We start from the raw sequence: 21,833 nt of genomic DNA on the forward strand, positions 1-21,833 counted from the left end.
TGAAAATTTACACTGGAAAGCTGGCCTTCCTTTCTCTGCTACACAACGAGAGACAGTGTTGTTTTCACTCAGGTTCTCCGTGAAGAGCCACCAACGGCATGCACACTGACCTCAGCAAGACTCATAATCATGTAAGGACCCTAGATAGACTCTATTATTTTGGGGGGGGGGGGGGGCTGTCCTAAATTACTAATGTTTTCACCACAGAGAGCCATCCTTTTCTCCTCTAAAGGAACTCCAAGTTTTGGAAGATTTCACTTATAGAACTATATTTAGTTAACCTCCATTTTTATTAATCAAAGACCTATAACTGCTAATCATACTTTCTGATCAGCAGTAGAGGAGCAATTTTTTTTTTTTTTTGAGGAAGATTAGCCCTAAGCTAACATCTGCTACCAATCCTCCTCTTTTTGCTGAGGAAGCCTGGCCCTGAGCTAACATCTGTGCCCACCTTCCTCTACTTTATACGTGGGATGCCTGCCACAGCATGGCTTGATAAGCGGTGCCATGTCCGCACCCAGGATCCGAACGGGCAAACCCCAGGCCACTGAAGCAGAACGTGCGAAGTTAACCGCTGTGCCACCGGGCCGGCCCCAGGAGCAATTTTTTTAAACCTATTTTGATGTACTTCCAATCAACACCAAAGAAACCATGGTATCTTTAGTTGGCCCACACACCAGTCTTTCAGATTAATAATTTTCCCTCTGGATTTAAAGTACTGAACACGGCTCAGGCCTCCTGATCTCCGTCCCTTCACCACCTTTCCAAATGCCCTAATTAGCCCAGGAATCCAAATTAGCAGCAGCCTGGTCTTCCTACAGAGGCCTCAGCCCACAGGTCTTAAAGCATTGTTAGCCACAGAACCGCTTTCTCAATCCCCCTCTTCTACAGCTCTCATCAGCAGAGGTTCACCACGCAAGGGGCTCATGCTCCTTGTATGAGCCTGACTGACTCCAGTGCCCCAGAAGCGGCACCCTGGATGACTACACTCCACGTACCCTCAGTGACAGAACCAGCACAAACGGCACCAGGGTTCTGTGTGGTGGCCACATCCCAAGAGCTGCAGGACTGTGTCCATTTCTGTCTTCTCCTCCCTCCTCCCCATGGAAAAGCGGCAGCGTATTCCTTCCGTGTGGGAGGCTCTGTGAGCAGAGGGGCAGGCACAGGGCTGGGTCTGAAGAGACCAGTACCAACTATGGCTTTCCTGATAAGTGCACATCTTCCTCAACTTATGTCTTGATAAACCCATCATGAGCTGAAAACATCCTAAGTCGAAAATGCATTTAATCCATCTAACCTACTGAAGATCACAACTTAGCCTAGCCTACCTTACACGTGCTCAGAACACCGACGTCAGCCTACAGTCGGGCAGAATCATCTAACATAAAGCCCATTTTATAGTAAAGTGTTGACTACCTCATGTAACTGATTGAATACTGTACTGAAAGGGAAAACACAGTGGTTGTGTGAGGACAGACGGTTGTAAATGTATCGGTTATTTACCCATGTGATCGCAGGGCTCTCTGCCACTGCCTGCAGCATATCAGCATCGCAAGAGAGGATCATAAGAGCATAGCGCAGGAAAAGATCAAAATTCAAAGTATGGTTTCTACTGAATGCGTATCGCTTTCACACCATCATAAAGTCGAAAAATCCTAAGTCGAACAGCCGTAAGTCGGAGACCGTCTGTAAATATTTCTTCAGTAAGTTCAAACTCATGCTCAGAGACAGCAAGAGATGTGTTTCAAGGTCTGCACACAGACAAGCTAGGTCCAGCAGCAACACCAACACTCACAGGAGAGCCCTCAGTGGCTCCCTGGTACTAGACTGAACTATTTGAGATCACCATCTTTGTAGGTCGAGAATGGTCCAATCACAGTCTCCACAAGAATGCTCATAGCAGTTTTATTCATAATTGCCAAAATCTGGAATCAGCCTCGATGTCCTTCAACAGGTGAATGGTTAAACAGACTGCTGTCTGTGTACACCATGACATGCACTCACCAACAAAAAGGAGCTACTGACACAGCAAGCCCTCGCATGGATCGCAAGGAATCATGCGGACCCAACAAAGCCAGTCCCAGAAGGTTACGTCTACCTGACTCCATTTATATGACATTCTCATAGGACAGTTTCAGAAATGGAGGACAGACTGGTGGTCGCCAGGGTTAGGGACAAGAGTGAGGAGATGAGGTAGAAGGGAGGTGGGTGTGGTGATAAACAGCAACAGGAGAGACCTGTGTGGTGACGGTGGATACAGGGACCTAAACATGTGATAAAAGTGCACACAGCACACAGTGCAAGTCAACTGGAGTGATCAGAGTAAGATTTGTAGACTCTATCAATGTCAACATCCTGGTTGAGATTTTATACTACAGTTCTGCAAAATGTTACTTTTGGAAAAACTGGACCAATTATAAAGGGATCTCTCTGTATTATTTCTTACAACTGTATGTGAACCTACAATGATCTCATTTTGTTCAAAAAAAAAAAGGTCTAATACTGGCAATGTCATATGGTTTGACCTAATATTAATTCATTTAATCCTCACAATTCCATAAGGTAGGTATCATTATTATCCCCACTTTACAGAGGAGAAAACTGACATGGGAAGGTGAGAAACTTAGCCAAGGTCCCACATTAATGGTGGGGCGAGGACTCACATTTGGGCTGGCTGGCCGCAGAGCACGCACACTCAGTCACTCTCTCTCTCAAAATTGGAAATGTAAAATACAAACGTGCGCGCTCTTCTCATTGCAGCTTTTAAAACATCCTTCAAACGGGACCCTAGAGGACTGAAGGAAGACAGTTTGAAGACCACGGATCTGTCTCACCGCATTTTAAAGTTCGCAGTCACAGAAAGATCTGACAGACTGAATTCTACCTGCCAACAAGCCAGGAAACATGCCCTCCCCTGACAGTGCCCAGAGTCCCACAGTCCCATGTCTCACTCTGCTGTGGAGTGGGCGCCACTGTCATCTCCAGTCGGGGCTGTTATCCTGCCCTTGACCAACATCCAGGGAAACAAGCTGGGGGGGGAGGGTTGCAATTATTTGTTTTTTGTTTTAGAATGGGTGCTCTTTGTTACTGTTTTTTTTTTTTTAAAGATTTTATTTTTTTCCTTTTTCTCCCCAAAGCCCCCCAGTACACAGTTGTATATTCTTAGTTGTGAGTCCTTCCAGTTGTGGCATGTGGGACACCGCTTCAGCGTGGTTTGATGAGCAGTGCCATGTCCGCGCACAGGATTCAACAGATGAAACACTGGGCCGCCTGCAGCGGAGCGCGCGAACTTAACCACTCGGCCACGGGGCCAGCCCCCCGTTACTGTTTTCTTTATTTGATTTAGAGTGAGAAAGAAGGCTCGAGGGAATAAATAAAGGCAACTAAGCAAACTTTAGAAATGAGGTGGGGTGGGAAAGAAGCTGGAAGGAGAACGGCCGCTCCTTACACAACTCCTTTCTTCAATCCAAATGTTCCTCTTTCGCTGCAGGACAAAACAAGCAAGAAACAGAAAACTAACGTTTCAAGACAATTCTCTTTATACCCCTTAACAGAAGAAAGTGTAAAGTGAACAGATGCAGAATGAGCACAGAGGGGTCCATTGAACACACCCTCCCCTTGCAGGAGGACTGTGCTGACAGTAATCCAACACCCTGCTGGTCGCCCAGGAAGCAGGAGAAGCCTGAGGCTCCAGTCCAAAGCAAACGGATCTCACGCTCATGCTAACAAATCCAGGGAAGTGACAGAAAATGAGTTTCTTAAAATAAATACATGCATAGCTATAAAGAAAGACAGAAGAGGCCAGCTCTTTAGACCAGAAACTGAGAAATTCCTGAAAATTGGGAGGATAAAAGTGTGAAATCAAACAAGAGAAAGTAACTGGGAGTAAGCTGTGAAAATAGGCCCCTGACATCCAGAGGGAGTGGACAACGCTGGACCGTGCAAACCAGGCTGTCCTGTCCCTGGCAGGAGTCACTCAGACTCCAGAAAACATTAATCAGTGCTGACTTTCACTCACGAAGTCCACAACTGTTAAATTCACAGGCTCCCTGACACAACCCCTGCCCTCCCCACCCCCCGGCCCAGTATAAGAAGCCCAACAAAGAAGAGTCGTTTACACATCATACAAGCTTGAAACCCTGATTAACAAAGACAAACAACTTTTCCAAGGGTCTAAGTCAGGAAACAGATTACCATTATCTCCAGCTGTTAGCAAACTCACAGAATTCCAAATCAGCATTACACTCTTACACTCTAAGGGCAAAACTCAAAAAAACATGACTGTGTTGTTACCTGGCCATCTCACCATTTTACGATCAGGGTCCTGGGCACTGGAAATACCCAAGATGACAGAAATCAGTGCTGTGGCTGTTTCACTTCACTAGTGTGCAGCTCTACAGAACAATCGCAGGTTTATTTGCAACCTCTCCCAACATTCATCTGTTTTATTTTTACAAAATGAATAACCCAAGGAGGATAGACTACAGGAGCTAGGTAGCAGCCTGTCTTCTGTTACACAGGAACTCAGGATCAGCACAGCTCCGTGAACACACTGTTCTCATCTACAAAAGTCTTGTCCACTAAACTCAGGGCAAGCACTCTCTATTCCCTCCCCTGGAAACCCACATAAGACGAACAGGACTTATCGGGACAGAGCTGAACAGACACAATCTACCAACCACATCAGGGCACAGACAGGGGACCAACACCTCCATCCATGTGACACAACTGAAGCTTGAACTAAACTGGGTTGTCCAACTAGAAAACCCACCTTAAAAAAGGAATGTAGGGACTGGCCTAGTGGCCAAGTGGTAAAGTTCGCGCACTCCACTTCAGTGGCCTGAGGCTTCCCCGGTTCGGATCCTGGGTGCAGACATGGCGCCACTCATCAAGCCATGCTGAGGTGGCATTCCACATAGCACAACCAGAAGGACCCACAACTAGAATATACAACTATGTACTGGGTGGCTTCAGGGAGGAGAAGAAGAATAAGGATAAAAAAAAAGAAGAAGAAGAAGAAGAAGATTGGCCATAGATGTTGGCTCAGGTGCCAATCTTTAAAAGGAAAAAAAAAGGAGTGTAAAAACCTTAAAGAATCTACAAAAAACTATCAGAGCTAATAAATGGGCACAGCACAGTTGCAGGACACAAGATCAATACACAAAACAATCAGTTGTTATTTCTATACAATCCGAAAAGGAAATTAAGAAAATAATGCCATTTATAACAGCATCAAAAAGAATAAAATAATTAGGAATAAATTTAACTGAAGAGGTGCAAGACTTATATACTAAAAACCACAAAACACAGCTGAAACAAAGTACAGAAGGCCTGAGTAAGGGGAGAACCCTGTGCTCATGGCCTGGAAGGTGTGATGTTGTTAAAATGGAATACTCCCCCTAAAGAGACCTACAGATTCACTGCGATCCCAACTGCCTCTTGTCCAAAACTGGATAAATGATCCTAAAACCCACATGGAACTGTCGCAAATGCTTTCCTTTAAACACCTGTGCTGCAACATACGGAACCAGAAAGTTCTCCCGAATATTTTTTGAGTGTAGACAAAGTACTTGTATGTTGTCATTTTTTTTTCCCTAAAAGGGTGATTTTTTTTTTTTTAAGTACTGGGGGGGAAACCCTCAGATTATTAATCTATAAAACAGGAGGATTAGATTTGATAAGCCCTAAAAGCCCTTTAGTTCTAAAAGTTTAAGACTCTTTGATATCCAACATAACATTGTTTCCTTTAAAACGCATCAGTTTCCCTAAATGTGTACTGCTCTTTTCATTTAGAACGTGAAGCCACAGCAGTCACTTGTGCAGCTGAGCCCTGAACTGCAATGACTAGGCTGTAAAGGGGCGTGTGAGGAAACAGCAGGCAGGAGTGCACAGCTCTGACGTCACAGAACGGAGCTGGAGCAGCAACGCTCAGCTCTGATGTTCGGACGTTCAGAGATGCAGCCGAGTGCTCCCTGCAATAAGGACAAAGGTGAATAACTGAATGAGTGACTTATTAACAGGTGCTCTACCCTGCAGGCTCTACCCCAGCCCCACTGGACACCTAGCCACTGGAAGGAAAGGAGGAGTGTCACCAGAATAAACCACAGTGCTCTCTTCAGACAGACAAAGGGGAGTTTCTTCTTTAGAAGGTATCTTTTCCAATTTCTCTTTGGAAATCACTTAACTTAGTATGACTGTACTCCTCCTCTTTCTCTTGCATCACAAATGGAGCCCCTACAACTGCCGGGAGTGGGTGCACAGGCTGAGAAAAACACGTGACCCCCCGGGGAAGTCAGCCCCAGCTCCATCCATCCTCTCAACCAAGCCTTTGCATACTCAACAGAGCCTTTCTGACAGGCGGAGCTGCATCCAACTGTGTTCACGGAACTCTCAAGGAGCAAAGGTGAAGGACAGATCATTAAAAGAAGGCTGGCCTGAGTGAGTGTGACCTGGTATATAATGTATTTACGTACTGTTTGTATAAGCTCTGACCCATTCAAGCGTCTGGAAGGGTCCCAGAGCAGAAGAGTCCTGGCCCCTGCCAGTCTTGCCAGTGCCCAACAGTGACCTGCATCAACTTCTCCATGCACCATCCCAGTTAACCCTCACAACAACCCCAGGGGAACAGGATCATACCCATTTTTCTGCTAAGAAACCAGGTTCTGAGAGGTTACATCATTTGCCTCAAAGTCAGGATCACACTCAGGCTTTAGAGTATTCTGCTTTCAGAACAGTCTCACTCACACACACACACACACACACCACCCACCTCCCATGTACCCCCAGCTCCAGGAGAGCATTCTAAGTCTATCATTGGCAAAGCCCTCCTTGAGCCCAAATACTGACATGATGCTGGCACTTATGACAAGATAATTCACGCCAAGAAGTCCAAGGCAGGCTCAGTTCCTCCTCCGCCTATATCAGGAGCATAACTGATGCCCACCTTACTTGGGCTCTGAGCAGCATTCTTGTACCATTGCCCCCTCTGCCAGCTCCCCACACACCACTCCAGGTTCTCTTGCTAACTCTGTGTCCACTGGTTTCACTGGGCAGATCTTCCTCCTCCACCTGCTCCTTAAATGTGGCTTCCTTCAGCCCTCTCTGGGCAATCTTATCTGCCTTTGTGGTTTTAACAACCATGTTGTTAAACCCCAATTCCACTTCTCCAGCTCAGAGCTCCTCACTGAGCTCACAAAGTGCAACCACGTCAGAGACACACCCACAGCACATGCACCGTGCCCCCCAGTCAGTTATGACTGCTGTACCTCCTGCCCTGGTTAGGGTGTCACTGTCTAGACAATCCTCCAAGCCAGAAACCTGTTGTCCCCTTCTCTCTTACGATCCAAAGCCAGTTGACATTTCTGCCACTTCTGGCTTCCAACCTCACTCTCTCCCCTCCTCCTGCTGCTGTCCTAAATCTTAACCCAGCAATCTCTCAGTATGACTTCACCTGCGTTATCTCCCCCGAAACCACACACCAGCCAGTTCACTGCCCCCACCGCTGAGAAGTGAACCTGCACATGTGAATCACCTTACTTACACCTCACTCTGGCCTACAGGAGTCACCCACCGGGCTAACAAGGAATACGTTAGTGTTTTTCAAACTTCAGGCTCACAGTGAGAAATGTTTTACATCATGACGCAGTACACACACACACAAGCACACCACAGGAGAAAAGGTTTCAAGGACAAAACTGCCCTTCCCACAGGAGGCACCCCACTCATACAGTCTCTACTATATTCTAGGTTGGCTGCTGGTGTGGGCTGGATCCCACTAAGGCCATGACCCCTATTGGAAAGCCACGGGAACACAGGCTTTGAATGATGCAGTCCTGGGCTGCCTCCTCAGCAATTCCAGACTTCTTCCAATTTCTTGAAAACATCATGTTTCCCTTGTAGGAGGCTCCCTCTTCCCCTGCCACCAGGGCCAGCTCCTATTCATCCTCCAACATCACACTCGAGTCGTGAATTTCTTCCTTATGCTGTCAAGACGTTTCACATTTTCTAGAGTAGACACACACTGTTTTCTATTTTTCTATTATGTCACCAACGTCCTCGGGAAACCTTTCCCAAGCGCCCCTCCCGACTCATGCTGAAGTACAACTGTTGTGCTGTCTCCTGAGTCCCTAAAGGATCCACAGTCTCGGAGCCAGCCCCACACTGCACCCTGGTCACATGGCATACAGGCAAATGGAAGACACAGTGTAGAGGAAACCCTCCACTTGGGAGAACACGAGAGCGCGTCACTAACGGCTGTGCGAGCAAGCAGGGAAACAAGGCTGCTTCCTAGAGCAGCACTGCCGCAATAAAGCTCTCCCCCTCACCACTGCGCATTTGTCCTTTCAATCCATGCAGCCTACAATCATTCTTTGATATAACTGAAAATTCACTGCAAATAAACATAGTTTATAGACAAAATTAATTAGAAATTAATTAATACAGAAAGTAAGAAGGTCTCCCCATCCAGAGCGTGTCACTACAAGCCCCAGCCGAGTGGCCATGCCTGGGCAGCTCCTGGTCCCCAGGTAACTCAAGATTTTTGGCACAGCAAACTGGTTCCTCAGAACTCTCTGATTCTGCCTCACCTACAAATTAGTACATTTCTATGAATAAAGTGTGCATTTTCCCCCTTTCCGAGTTACCAATTCCTGACAGCACTGGAATACCTGTAAGTGTACACAAAGTTACAAACTTCTTTTTCCTCCACCTTACTACCACTGAAATGGGATTTCAAAATGCTATTACTGACTAGGAAAGAAGTGTTGCTCACTAGGCCCAATTCCAGCAAGATTAAGCTCTCAAATTAAAACCTTTCCGTTACGAAGCAGTGAGGGAGAGGGAGACAGAGAGGACAGGAGGGGAATGCTGCTCTCCTCTCAGCCTACAAGAACTGCGTAAGAAAACAGTCAAAGGGCACCTGGAAAATAGTTACATAAACGTGTAAGATAAGCAACAGTTATTGATTCTTTTCTTTAACCATAGTATCTGGGGGTAGAGATGCAGACAGGACACTGGCCTCCAAATGCAGCCATTTCCAGCCCACCCCCCTCACTTGCATTGCCTCCTATCCACCAGGAACTTAAGATCCCCTACCGCTGCCCAGCCTGATCCACCCACTAGCTCTAACAGGAGGCCCAAGCTGCACACAGGCACACAAGAAAGCATGCAGCTGCACAGAAGATATGCCCACTGTTATTACAAAGACTTTAATCACTCATGATTTGTTTCCTACATATTCCTACCCCCTAAAGATGCTTCAGATCCCATGTGTCTGGGGTGAGGATTGTAAAAAAATTTTTTAAATGGTTCCCAAGCAAATTTAGTAATCAGGGATCTAGTCTCACTCTCCCACCCAAAGCACCAATTATTCAACTGTGGAAACAATCACCAGAAAGCAATGTTTCTCAAACATCTTCCCCTCTAAAATAAGTCAGAGGCCTAGTTTGAGAAAGGCCACAGAAAGAAGAAGATTCCATGACAGCCACATGAGGCAGGAGCAGCAGGGCTGCAAGGAGAAGCCACCCCTCCTATAGAGTCTAGTGCCCCCCACAGGCTGAGCTCAGAGGGGACCCCGGCCCTGTCTATGAACATGCTGACGTGGCAACACATGCTGCTAGTCCAGGAAGGGTACTCTCACCCAGCGACTCAACAAAAGGATCCCATACATTTCACAACAGACGTCTCCCAGGTCCAAAATCTGCTCTGAGGACAAGATCAGATCCTTCTTTATTGAAGGGTAGAGAGTGAAGGGGCAAAATCAGACTCAGACAGCCACACCACACACGTGGAGCCTCAGGACTCAAATCAAGACCCTCTTTTAGACTCTTGTGATCTAACGTTTGATGGCTTATCTACTGCTAAGTTCCTGGGTGTTTGGAGGACGTCCCCACCCTGAAGAAGGTACAAATGCACAAGAACAGCAACACTGACCTGAAAGGCCTGGTGGTAGGGGCTGCACGGTGGAGGTGAGAGTGTACACGTCAGCGTGGTGAGTCACCTCCAAGATACGCCGTCTGCTGGGAGCCCAACATCTACCCACAACCCACAGTCAGCACCCCTTCACAAATGAACACAATTTGTCAGTTCAAAGAATACCACCTCTTTCTCACTTCAATTTCTATATTTAATTCAATATGCTGGAGACACTCTTCATCTCTAAATCACCTCAAATTTCCAGGAGGACAACTGTGTTCTAGTAACAGTGCTCAACTGTTAAAATGACGTGTTCATTAGCCAAGAGGTTTTGACACCAAGCAGAGAGACATGTGCATATCCACACATATCCCCCAACTCGTCAGACAGGAGACTCCCCCAAGCAAAGGGGTGGAATGTCTGTTTTGAAAAGTGGAATAAAACTTTATTCTATTAAAACATGAAAATCCAAGTTTCTTTCCTGGTAGACGACCCTCATCAACAAGAGAAATTTCAATAGAAAAACACACTGTTTTCTAGTAGCAAGTATCTTACAGGAACCTCCAACAATGTATGCCTTGGGAGTGGAGAGAGAACAGAGCGGGATGGCCATTCCACAACAGTGAGACTGGAGCAGCTGCAGGGGGACAACGACTAGGATCCAAATAAGAAGAATCAGGGCAACCAAAGCTCTCCTCCCTGGATTCACCATCAGAGTATTTTTGTAAGCCGACTTTCTTCAAAATCCAAACAAATACCTTCAACACTGACAGCTAAGCGCGAGATGCTTGCAAACCAAAAAAAAACTGACCACATATTTGTTTCGATTAAATTATATAATTAAGTAATTATGAGAGAAACCCAGCCAAGTGTCAGTTGAGACATCTTGAAATATGGGTTAAATAATGGTACTTCTTTTTTTCTTTTTTTAAAGATTTTATTTTTCCTTTTTCTCCCCAAAGCTCCCCGGTACATAGTTGTGTGTTTTCAGTTGTGGGTCCTTCCAGTTGTGGCATGTGGGACGGTGCCTCAGCATGGCCCGATGAGCAGTGCCATGTCCGCACCCAGGATTTGAACCGGCAAAACCCCAGGCCACCAAAGCAGAGCGTGTGAACCTAACCACTCGCCCATGGGGCCAGCCCCAATAATGGTACTTCTTTAAAAAAAGAAGTCATGTTTTGCTCTTAGATGAACTGACTGACTTGCTTACTCTAATTGAATAAAATTCTGAATTTAATCTATGTTTATTAACTGTATCTTAAACAAGATGGAGAGGTGGAAAGCAAGGAAGTTGAAAGTAGTTTCATTTAAACCAAAGATGGTCACAGTTGATAAATTCAGCACAACTTGTCCCCAATCTCCTAAAAGGTGACACAAGAAAGCAGCATGTAAACAAAAATAACATCCAACCCAAATCTAACTTAACTTGGAAGTATATTTTCAAAACAGTGAAATTAAGCTAAGTTAGATTCCTTACGGAAAGCCCATAATTAAAAACCAAGACAAACTGTGTTGTCCCCAAGAAAGCAGTGTCCCTTGTCGGGGACAGGACATGACTCTCAGTCCAGGAGTCCAAGATGATATTTATGTATCCTTTGACAGAGAATAAAAGCAAAAGGCCACAAAAAACCTCTTTCCATTATACACCAAAAATGGAACCCTGTTTGCCTTAATGCCTGATTCCTTCCCTCTGATGTTCCCACAACGAGCAGGGCAAAGCAGGCCCACCTGCCCTCTCTTCCCACCTTCCTCCTCATCCTCTCTCCTCTTGCATCTCTTCCTCCTTCTTACTCTCCTCTCCCTCCTAATCTCTCACTTCGTTGCCCACTCTCTCCTCAATCTGAGCAAATAACCCCCAATCTTCTATGTCGAGTGTGGCATCTCTGGCAAGATCCCCCTCCTGCTACACACCTCCACTGGGGTGTGTCCATGTGGCTTTCCAAACTCAGTGCACTTTTGAGGGCTCCAACTCCCCCTTTCTGTTCTCAGGGCTGTGCAGTCCTGGCTACACCTCCACACCTCCAGGATGTCTGCTTCACTTCTGTAGCCCTCTACTGCTCCTAGTGCCACTGTGACTCCCAGCTTGTATATCTTCCTGCAATTCACCTCTGCCATACATCTTCAGGCTGTAGCCAGTCTAATTTTCTTGAAGCCAATGGGGCAGTGTATGCAAGCTAAGACCAGGGACTCTGCAGTCTGATGGCTATGGTTAAAATTCTGACCATGCCACTGTATCAGCAGTGACCTTGGGGACATTCTAACAACCTGTATCATTCTTAGTTCTCTCATCTATAGAAAGAGAAGATGCTGGATACAAAATATAAAATGAATATACATGAGTCAACTGCATTTCTAGACCCCAGCAACAATCAGAACATAAAATGAAGACAGGTGATAGTGTCACAAGGGTAGAGAAGCTGACCAACAGGACACAGGAGCTCAGACGCGACTCAGGCACGAGGAAACCTGATTAATGACAGGATGCACGGCAAGTCCGCAGGCAAAGAACAATCTACTCAAGGGATGAGGCTGGGACAACCAGTATCCACAAGGAAAACTATCAACAGTCGTCTCCTTATCTCTCACCGCACACAAAAATCAAATTTGGGATAGATTAAAGGCTTAAATATAAATGGCAAACGTACAAAATTTTTAGGGGCTGGCCCCGTGGCCCAGTGGTTAAGTTCGCGCGCTCCGCTGCAGGCGGCCCAGTGTTTCGTTGGTTCGAATCCTGGGCGCGGACAGGGCACTGCTCGTCAGACCACGCTGAGGCAGCGTCCCACATACCACAACTAGAAGAACCCACAACGAAGAATATACAACTATGTACCGGGGGGCTTTGGGGAGAAAAAGGAAATAATAAAATCTTTAAAAAAAAAAAAAAAGTACAAAATTTTTGGAAGGTATAGGAAGCTATCTTTATGTCCTTGGGATAGGGAAAAACTTCTTAAATAAGACATAACAGGTCATGATCCAGTTTGAAAGACATTGTCCTAGAGAACCTGGCATAGTCCCTTCTAAATAAACAGATTCAATCTCCAGACATCAAATGTGACTGCATTTTTCCATTCATCTCAGACATAAATATCACAACAGAATATTATCTTAATGTATAACATACGCTGTTCAAAACCAAGTACACACACAAATAAAATTCTTATCTTTCCTACTCAGCATTGAAGGTTCAAGTAAGTCCCATTGTTTTTGGTCAACAGAAAAGTTCTTTGAAAGATGCACAGTATTTAGATATAAATAACTCTACATATGAGTCATGAGCACAAATATATATGACCTCTGAATATACAAAAATTTTAAAGCCAGCAACATTAAGTTAATGGTTTTACTTCTAAAGAGAGAAAATCGAATATACCTTTTAGTGCTAAAAACCGCACCAAAGGAAAAAATAAGTGACAAAGTTCTCCATGTAAAACAGTGACTTGGGGACGTGGGTGAGAAAATCCAAGTAGAATGCAATGTGATATTAAGATGCAGTTGAAACATCCAGGAGAGCACCTCAGTAATCAGGGCTGTGAACATGCCCACACGTCAACAAAGAAAAGCCTGTTCTATTCGGCACCTACACAGCTCACACACAAGACCAAGATGCTCTATACAAACCCCAGTAAAGGCTAAAGGCTAACAGCAAGCATTGCTCAGTGAGGGTATGGATGGATGGCCAGCCTCCAGGAGGAAAGGCTCCACCTCTACGACACACATCTTTCTGAAAACACTACCGCATCCGATGGTTTGGGAGCTGAGCCGCAGTCCACCATTTTAGCTCCGTGATCTTGACTTCACTCTCACGAGGAGTCTGACGAAGAGTCAGAGACAACAGAGGGAATCCCTGCAGGCCGGGACCAAGGGCTAAAACATAAAATGACCCTGACTCCCAAGCTGTGTTCTCAGCCCCACACACCATACTCCCTGCCACTTCTTACTCTCTCTGCTCTTCAAGGGCACAATGGAATGATATACCTCAACAGGCTTCCTCCAAAGAATTCAGTGTGCTGTTCTTAAACAGTGAACATCTTACCAATATTTAAGTATAAAATGTCAATGCTCCCACGGAAATAGGGGTCAATGATAACCACAGAACTAGAAAAGAAAATTACAAGGCCACAACAAGGACAAACTAAGGACCCAAGTGGGCAAAGCTTAGAGGGCTGGGAAGCTGCCCGGGCCTATCAGGAGCCCAAAAGAGGGACCACCCACCCCTGGGAGCTGACAGTTCCCACCAGCACCTCTTCCAGTCTTGCCAGAGTGGAAAATGAATCCGCATGGCACCAATAATAGGCATCTTTGTGACTGTGTTGCAATGTGCGTCTGTGTATAAATCTTGGTGTGCTATGTGTGTTGAAGCAAAAGAGAGTTCAGATCACAGTTCTCAAAAAATAAACATTTCTTACACTACGCATATACTAAAACTCTCTGGGGGAAGTCCTAAAATATTTAAACGAATTTCCAGTCTGAAGAGACCAAAGAAATTCCCCAAACAGGCTCTATCACACAGACATTTTTTAAGATCTTGCAAATCCAATTCAGAATACATTCTGCCACCCAATAACAAATGCAAAGTCACAAAAAAAATCAATTCTTCAAAAAAAGAATGATTTCAAAGATGTGCAAACTTGATTCTAAAAAATTAAACCTGCGCTGCATAATTAAATAGAGGCCTCATGCAGCAATCTAGGTAACCCAGTGTTGCTATGGTGACCCCATAGCGCCAGCCAATTACAGCCACTCACAGAAAGCTAGCTTGCCGGATGCTCTTTGCTAAAAGCTTTCCTGAAGTCATCCAAGATCTCAGCCTGACAATGCACTCGTTGGCAGATTTCAAAACAATCTATTTTAGTTTAAACAACTCCAAATAAAAAGTCTGGAAGTTAAGAATCCTTGCACTGGAAGCAAAATCAAGATCAGCTATGACTAAGATCCTAGAAATATACTTTTTTTAAAAAGTAATAAGCTTTAATTCACCAATATGTACAGGGTTAAACAGGTCTGAAATGTCCTTGGTGTATACAACGAGCACACAGTACAAAGAGTGAGGAATCACAGAGGACAGACACTGAACCAGCATAAACAGAAGCAAGAGGGAAGGCAGGACACCTGCTCCAGACCCCAAAAAGCTTCAACCCCACAGATGGTGGTGCCCGAAAAAATGCCAGTGATGTCTATGTTCTTCTCACTGAGGACTTAAGGTTCAGTATTTGACACTATCTTTTAATTTTTTAAAATACAACTAACAACTACATTTGGGACATGATGGAGTAGTACCTACCTAGATAACGCATTGGCAACTATCTCAGAAAGCCGCCTGTTAACAACAGCTTAAGACTTCTAAGACTCTTCCTTTCCATAGAGTTTTGCTCAAAACTGATTGAGTAAAGAAAGTTTTCTAAACTTCTCTCTAGAAACAGCTTATCCAGACACATTGTTTTTGTCTGTCAACGTCTCTGTCACTCAATTCCTGTAGGCTTTAGGCCAAAACAAATCAATTTTTTACCTAGCTAGATTGTGTCATTCCAGAGCGGTTTTACACATCTAAGTCACATTTCCTCTAGAAGTGTATAAGCGGCTCAAGGAGGAGGCCTAAGTCTTACAAAGGGCAGATACAAGATGGTTCAAGCCTTTCTTCCCCACCAACCACCAGGAATGCTGGTGGATTCCAGATTCTTACAGCAAGACACCACTCTGTAATGTTCGGCTCTGCAGCTTCCCATGGCTTCCTCCGCCAGGCAACTCCCCAGCAGCACGAAGGGCTGAGCTCCCACTCCTACCTCCAGCCCCAAGCACAGCCCCCACACTCTCCCAGCCAGCCTCTAACTCTCACCATCACTTCTTCCAACTGGCTCTCGGCCACTGTTACCGAGCACTTCACCACAATATCCAGTCTCTCTACATCTTTCATTAGAAAGATAAATAGGAATTTTTCCTCTAGCCAGGAAATTTGTCAAATGTAAAGTATTTGAAATTAGACATGTTCTTAGTCAGCACAAATGAAGAGGTACCTGCACTCCAGGACATGAGGCGCCCTCCAGTCAGTGAGAAGGTGAGAACACAGTCTCAATTCCCAACACAAACATCCCTTCTCCAACCCCGCCCTGCACTACATCATGCACTGTATCATTAGCGACAACATCACACGTGTAAGGATGCCAGCCAACACCCTAACTGCCTACTGCACATGGAAAGTTCTTCAAGCAATATCCTCCCCACCGAGGGGCTACCAGACCTGTTAAGTCCTTTCAACCAGGTTTTGCAAGCAAGAGAAATGAATTTATTAGGGACACTGTATTTATTAGTGAGGAACACCCTTTTTTACGTGCAAAGATACACAAACAGGATGGATTAAGTGGGGGCTAAAAGCAATGACCAGGAGCCAAGCCCATGGCCAAGTGGTTAGGTTCACTGTGCTCTGCTTTGGCGGCTCAGGGTTTCACCGGTTCAAATCCTGAGCACGGACGTGGCACCGCTCATCAAAACATGCTGAGGTGGTGTCCCACATTGCACAGCCAGACAGCCCTACAACTAGAATATACAACTATGTACTGGGGGGCTTTGGGAGAAGAAGAAGAAAAAAAACAAAGATTGGCAACAGATGTTAGCTCAGGCGCCAACCTTAAAATAAATAAATAAATAAACTTTTTAAAAACAGCAGTGAGCACAAGAACTTAGCAGTAAGAAAATTCTCATGCTGGAGTACACGCTAGTTACACTTCCCCTGAACTGTAACTGTGAACAGATGGAGGGTTCTCCAAGGGGCTGCTCACCCAAATTTCTTGTGCAGCAAAGACCTTTGCTGGGAAGAGCAGCTGAGCATGAAAACAGTCTTTCTTCGACAGTCTACTTTTGGAGGGGCAGGGTAGGGCCAGCTGTCAGAATTAGAAGCTTTATCAACTACTCAGGGCCGGACCCTTCCCCAGGACCCCTCTCTCCTCTATCCCTGAACGGCACCTGAAATCCAAGGAGACAAACGGCAGCAGAGGAGCCAACAAGTTATCAGACTTTATCTACTTCTTCTTCCAAAAGCAGCACAAATAAAATGAGACCAGTGGGTATGAAACTATTATGGACCACTCTGGGATTTATTAGCATGCAAAGCTACTTTCAGAAACTCTAACAATAGAAATCAACTACGAAGCACCAAGAAAGAGACCCTAGCTGTGCTAGTCCCTGCGGGAAGTGCATTAGAGGGCTGGACCAAAGGGAGCCTAAGGAAATCTAAAGAAGGAAAAGAGGGAGCCAGCCCGGTGGCGCAGTGGTTAAGTTCACACATTCCACTTCGGTGGCCCGGGGTGCGCCAGTTTGAATCCCGGGTGCAGACATGGCACCACGTGGCAAGCCATGCTGTGGCAGGCGTCCCACATATAAAAAGTAGAGGAAGATGGGCATAGATGTTAGCTCAGGGCAAGTCTTCCTCAGCAAAAAGAGAAGGATTGGTGGCAGATGTTAGCTCAGGGCTAATCTTCCTAAAAAAAAAAAAAAAAAATGTAGATTGGCAACAGTTGTTAGCTCAGCGCCAATCTTTAAAAAAAAAAAAGAAGAACCCACAGAAGACAATGTCCCCAGGGCTGACAGAGGCACACACAGGACCAGGTCCCTGCTGGACCCAGAGCCACCCAGATCCACACAGCCTCTACCACACACCACCCCTCCCCCCAGGAAGCTCAGAGGCCTAGTCCTGTTGGCCTCCAAGGGACAGAACCAGGCATAGGGTGCTGGGGTACAAGTTGACTGAACCCCCGTACCTATCCACAGCAGGCCCAGCTCAGTGAGACAACTATGAGCAGCTGATTCCTTCCCAGAAAGCTAAGACCTTATTGGTGTGGCTTGTTTGTAAAAGGAAAACAGGCTGCTTGGTTGTGGCCTTCATGGCATGTGGCAGAGGAGAGGGAGCAGAGCTGTTTTATTTCTTTAACAAACACACACAGCACCAGCTCTGTGCTAGGTACTTGTAGAGTGCTTCACCAATTCGACCTCACTGAATCCTCACAGCACCTCTATGTGGGAGATTCCACCTTTGGACACTCAAGCCCCAGAGAGATGAGACCGAGGGGTAGGCCTGCCCGGCAGCCCCACACCATGTGAGTGCCAGATCCACTGTCACTTCTCACAACAGAAAGAAGGGCAGTCAGACCTACAGAAGCGCCTACACCTCGATGGCTGCTCCCTTTCAGCCCAAGTGCAAACTGAGGAGAACCATCTCCCAGGACACATCTCCTCCAACCTGCAGCAGCGAGAACACTGCCTCTGTGGTAGAACACGGGGAAAGGCAATGACCCAATGGGACAGAAAGTGGGAAAGTTCACCACACAGCTGCTGCCAGGATCCAGAAAAGCCCAACAATCTCGTGGTGTCATTCAGGGAGGCAAGAGGCTAAGGAGGACTCTGGTCGAGACGAGGTCAGGTCATAGTCCGAGTCTTGCCAGTGACTCAGCAGATCCAGGCAGCCTCTCTGGGTTTCAGGGAAACCAAGAGACCCTCTCCTTGGAGCCCTAGATGCTGCCCCTGGAAGCTACATCCTACCTCTCATGGGCACCACCATCACCCTCAAACCCTAACCCCCAAAAACCCTGCCTGACCAGTGCCCCAGCCCCCAGTGAACTACCCCCACCTCGTCCACTGTCAGGCTATTCCAACTTCTGGAAACAAAAGAACAGTCATCGCAGACACAGTGACAACTCCCTGCCTTACATCTGAAGTCTCTGAATTGTTACGCTGATATCCCAACAGCCTCTTTACTAAAATCAGGAAACACGTATGTTTTTTAAAAAAGAAAGATTTTTTAAAAGATTAAAATAAAAAAAATTTTTTTTAAAGACTAGCTTAGTATATGTTCTTATATACTTATAACTTAGTATATGTTCTTTTTTTTTTTTTTTTTTTTTTTTTTTTTTTTTTAAAGATTTTTATTTTTTCCTTTTTTCTCCCCAAAGCCCCCCGGTACATAGTTGTGTATTCTTCGTTGTGGGTTTTTCTAGTTGTGGCATGTGGGACGCTGCCTCAGCGTGGTCTAATGAGCAGTGCCATGTCCGCGCCAGGATTCGAACTGACGAAACACTGGGCCGCCTGCAGCGGAGCGCGCGAACTTAACCACTCGGCCACGGGGCCAGCCCCAGTATATGTTCTTATATATAAACAGCAGTATATATGCTGTTCTCAAGTGAACAGCAAAGAAAATAAAACATTTCGTTTTGTTTTTAGAGGGATCCGCCTAAAACCACTGTCTCAAGGAACAATGCCTTTTACAATTTGACAGTAATTTTAAAGGGCCTCTTTCTAACTGCATTTCACACAGGATGTAAAAAAATCCATGATCAGCTCTTAGTTAGGCGTGTTTTCAAAGAATGGGCTATTGGAACAGAGAGATGAGGGGAAGCGGGAAGAGGAGTCCAGACAGGAGAGCTGCGGCCCTCACCTTGTTCGGGCAGGGGGCTTTGAGGTGAAATCCTTCGGACAGGGCCCCTGGATGTACACTGAGAACACCCTCAAAACACGGCACAGGTAAAGTCACTACTATCGTGCAGTTCCTGCACCACCGGCATCCACTTAGCACCTTCTTCTTAGCATCTTCTCACACACCCTCCTCCCGCGTCTCCTTGCTGTTGGCTTCTCTCTCCTCCCCCACTCTGAAGGCCAGGGGCTCTCCCACACCCAGTTTTCCTCTGACCAGCTGCCACTCCTGCATTGGCCTGCCAAATGCCCTCTGCCCTCAGCAGTCCCAGCAAACCAGCCAGCCAAGGCATGCTCTCTGAGCCACCCTCTTGGCTCCTCCCTCCAGGGCTGATCCTAGTTAAGGCTTCTGTGGAGCAGAGCTTGGCAAGGAGTGGCCCACAATCCAGGTCCCACCAACAAGGACACTGCACAAGTCACTCTCCTCCCCCAGCTCGGCCTGCGCTATCCTCACATAAACATCACATCCAGCCGTTCCACCACAAAGTTCCTGCTCAACTCCAGTGACCTCCCCACCTCTAATCCACATCTACAGCCCACTGCCACCAAAAGGGTCCCCCATCCTTCCACCATCAGTCACACACACTGCAAGTTCCCAAAGACAGCATCCCTGGTGGTCCCTCCCCAGCAAACACACGGACTCCTTGGTCTTACCATTACATCCTCACTGCACGTTGCTGAACCAGCAGTTCTGAATACCAACAACGGGGCCTGACAAAATGCTGCAAAAACATCACGGAGAGATGCAGGCTGTGGCATCTGCAGAGCTTGGGCACCCAAACGAGAGGAGCTTCATGTCAGCCTCATGATCCCCTGTCATGCCTCTGCTCTCTCTGGATTCTTTACAGTTTTCACTTGGTGCTACACTTGGTCTCACCAAGTTCTACACTTGGTCCCGAGCACCACCTCTTCTCCCTCCTCCTCAATAACCAGCATGCAGGCCCTGAGCTTCCAGAAAGGACCCAGACTCTTCCTGCCTAAGGCTAATCCTCCCAAGGAATCCCAACCCTTCCTAGCTACTCTGGGAGCCTCACCAACCATCTCTGCCAAGTTTCACTTTCTCTATCTTGTACTACAAAACAAGTTCTGTATTTTTACAGGTAAAATATCCTAATACATACCAACCAACACATACTACAAAAATTCTTCTGCAATTCACTCTCAGTTCTCTCTACAATCCTCAGTGCCCCATTGATTTGGCCTGGCCCCATTCTCTCTCCAGCACCCATCACCTCCCGGAACCCAGCCACACTGTTCTCTTCTCCATGCTGGTCAGCCTTTGGTTCCTTTGCACACTTACTTTCTGCCATTCTGTCCATCTGGTCAACTCCTAACTCATTCCACAGAACCCAGGTCAGGAGTCTCTTTCCTCGGAACACATGAGGACTGCCCCTGGGCGGAGGTCAGCACTCTTTTGGCCACCACCCTGCCTTATGCTAACTTCTATGACATTTCTAATATCACATACCACATTTCAGCTATCTTAAGATTCCATCAAGGATGCAGCTGCCAATCAAACACTACCATGCCCCCATGACAGTCCTGTGTCATGTGTGTGCTGGTCATATGAGCCTCTGGTTCTCATTTATTCCGAGGGAAGTGGCTGTTTCCTCTTGTCTTCAGTGGCAGCCCTGGGGTGTGACAGGCACTCTTCAGTTATAAAGCACAGCAGAGCTTCATTTGTTAATGGGTAACATCCTTCCTTAGGTTCACTAAAGCACTTAACTGTTGCTTTGCAAGAAATACAGAACTGCCACTATTTGGCCAGTGACAACCATGTGCCTCATTGTTAGGAACTTTGGTCAGTCCGTGGCTACTGTGCCTTTCTGCACACACAGGAACTTTCTATTTCAAGGATGAATCTTAGCGTGACCTTTCAGAAGACGTTATAACATCACCTGAACTTAAGACTTTTAGTACCAACAACATATCAGCTGAATGGACAACACAACAGCAATGACTAGGTTCACCCAAGTGCAGGGGACTGCAACTAGTTACCGCTGCTGCCCATGTCCTTGAGACACTCCATTTCAGAGTTGTAACAAGTCATGCATCTTGGAATCAATGGGAAAAGATAGCAATAATTGCTTTATGAAGACTGTTTTCTCATACCAGGCAAAGAGTTCCATAAGGCCAGGGCTCGAGTGTCTTGTTTATTTCTATACCCAGCATCTTGGCCCAGGGTCTGGCACATAGTAGGCATTCAATAAATATTTGCTGAAAAAATTAAGCAAACCAGAATCCCAAGAGATGGAAAGTCACTTCAAGGTCATTCATGCCAGGGCTCTCATACTTTTTCCAAACACAATCCATGGTGAGAAACACAATTTACACCTTGGCCCAGGAAATACCACATCCAAGAGAAACAAAAATATACAGAGACTGTATTTCCATAGAGAATGTGTGACACACTGATGTTTTCTATTCTATTCCCTTAATTTTTATTTATTTATTTATTTTGGTGA

General features: G+C 46.0%; 1 protein-coding gene across 22 annotated transcripts in view; it reads right to left on the bottom strand.

Moving 5' to 3' along the window:
* ANKRD11 (ankyrin repeat domain containing 11) overlaps positions 1-21,833 on the bottom strand; it is a 213,727-nt gene that overhangs the window by 136,917 nt on the left and 54,977 nt on the right. The gene's annotated exons all lie outside the window — the stretch shown is intronic.

The sequence above is a fragment of the Equus przewalskii genome, chromosome 3, assembly GCF_037783145.1.
Source record: "Equus przewalskii isolate Varuska chromosome 3, EquPr2, whole genome shotgun sequence".
Taxonomy (NCBI): domain Eukaryota; kingdom Metazoa; phylum Chordata; class Mammalia; order Perissodactyla; family Equidae; genus Equus; species Equus przewalskii.